At 39.1% G+C, this 2,292-nt stretch overlaps 1 non-coding gene across 1 annotated transcript; it reads left to right on the top strand.

The window, feature by feature from the left end:
* Window positions 1-1,920: 1,920 nt before the first annotated feature.
* Window positions 1,921-2,028, top strand: LOC112087384. The gene has a single exon (XR_002900067.1). It is a non-coding gene; the product is annotated as a small nucleolar RNA R71 (small nucleolar RNA).
* The last annotated feature ends 264 nt before the right edge of the window (window positions 2,029-2,292 follow it).

Below are 2,292 nucleotides of genomic sequence, written 5' to 3'. Positions count from 1 at the left end.
ATCTCCAGTTAAGCTCTAAACGTACCTATGACCTGTAAAGACTCCAAAAGACTCGAAAGACACTAAAAAGACTCTATAAATAAGACATATACCATGGTTAAAAACCATAAAAACCATGATATATCAAAATTGCGTTCGTCTTTTGTGGATGAAAGCGTGACACTTAAAGGGTCGTCGAAAAGTAGATCTTCATAGGCTTCCTCAATAATTCCGTCTAACTCATCAATCCAACAAATTTTGCCATCCAAAGTCGGTTTATCGAAACTTTTGTTCATGTCGAACTGCATAACTAGACCGGCTAGATGAAGGTCAATTTTTCCTTCTGGGACATTGATTATGGCTCCAGCTGTAGATAAGAATGGTCTTCCAAGAATAAAGGGATCCTTAGGTTCTGTTTCTAGTTCTAGAACTACGAAATCGGTTGGTATGGAGCATTTTTCGATTTCGACAGGAACATCAATTAAGATACCTACAGGTTGTCTAACGGAACGATCAGCTAATACTAAGGAAATTTTCGTGGGCTGGAAAGTGTGATGTCCTAAACGTTTTGCTACTGAAAGAGGCATCATGTTTATGGTAGATCTTAAATCACAGAGAGCACGCTCAAAAGCTACATCATTGATGGTGCATGAAAGTACGAAGCTTCCAGGATCATTTTTCTTTTCAGGGATTCGGCTTTGAAGGATAGAACTACATTCATGGGTAATCATCATAACGCCTTCTTCAAGAGTTAAAGAATTTGTTAGAATACCCTTCATGTATTTTCTTAAAGTAGAAATCATAGCACAAGCTTCAACGAAAGGTAATCTCACATTTAATTGATCAATTAGCTCTTTCAGCTTAGGTTTTTCTTTCTCCTTCTTCGGGGCTCTTAAGGCTACAGGATATGGAGTTTTAGGTTTATAGAAACGAGTTGGTGGATGTGGGATCGGTTCTTCTCCGAGAATTTCCCGGGATGTATCTTCTCTTACTTCTTCTCCATTCTTCTCTCCTACCACTTCTTTTTCAACATCTTCAATCGTGACTCTTTCTTTTTCTTTCTCATTTTCCTTACCCTTTCCTCCATCTACGGGATCTTTAGGAAATTAGGGCTCTTTGTAAGCTAATCCACTCCTAAGTGTGATAGCTTTCACATGATCGGAGGGATCTACTTCACTTGAGCTCTTGAAAGAATTTTCACTTGGCTCCTCCTCTGAACTTTCTAAGTTTTTAGAATTAGTTTTGATCATCAGGCTAAGGAGGGTGGAAAATTTTTCATTGAAATCTTCTTGCATCGTTTTTAGTTCAGATCTAAGATCACTAATTTCTTCAGACCTAGATTTTTCAAGCTCTAGCATTCTTTTGTTCAGATTTTCAGATTCAGAAGAGGGAAAACTAGGATAGGGATTGGAATTAGTTTGAATAGCCCATATAGGCTCGAAAGGTGGTTTTCCGCGGTCATAAGGCTCACGACCGCAGTGAAATGAGTCTTGGCCGCGGTCAGAAACAGCACGACCGCGGTGAAAGCTTGCTTGGCCGCGGTCCGAATGAATGGACCCGCAGTGATCAGAAACGAAGGGAAAATCTTGGATTTGATAAACTTCTGCGGTGTTCATCATCTCTTGATCATAAGAATCCATTGGGTTGTCCCAACCATCAAAGTTACATGTATTGTATGCCTTGTTTGATTGTTCCAATCCAAGTTGACTCATTATGCGATGGAGACACTTCATAACTTCCGAAATCTCTTCTTTCTTCTCAGGAAGTGCAGAATTGCCAAAGGTTGCTTGATTACGGATGCTGTTTGCGAATTTGTTGATGAAAACACGAGCATGTTCTACAGATCTAGTTGAGAAGTCTCCATTACTTTCTGTGTCGAAAAAGTGTCGTAACTCTGGAGTAATACCTCGATAGAAGATACCCATCAGGTATTCGTCGGTATATCTGTGATGTGGACAATCTCTTTGGTATTCCCTAAATCTCTACCAAGTATCTAAAAGATCTTCATCTTCTTTTTGTTTAAAAGTCCGTATCTTGTTTATTAAGAGATTGGACCAATTTCTAGTATAAAAACGATTTAGGAAAGCTTTTCTACACGCTGCCCACGTTTTTAGTGAAGTAGGTTCTAATGATTTTAGCGATTTACTGGTGTGGTCTCTCAAAGAGAATGGGAAAAGACTACACTTGTGGTAATCCCCATTTGCGGTAATGGTTGCATATAATTCTTCGAACGTCTCGATATGGTCAATCGGGTGTTCGGATATGTAACCATGGAATTGATTTTGTTGAACTAAATGGATATAGGGTACCTTG

Source organism: Eutrema salsugineum, unplaced genomic scaffold, assembly GCF_000478725.1.
Source record: "Eutrema salsugineum unplaced genomic scaffold, Eutsalg1_0 scaffold_18, whole genome shotgun sequence".
Classification (NCBI taxonomy): Eukaryota; Viridiplantae; Streptophyta; class Magnoliopsida; order Brassicales; family Brassicaceae; genus Eutrema; species Eutrema salsugineum.
The sequence above is the reverse complement of the archived record's forward strand: the minus strand, read 5'-3'. Positions and strand labels throughout refer to the sequence as shown.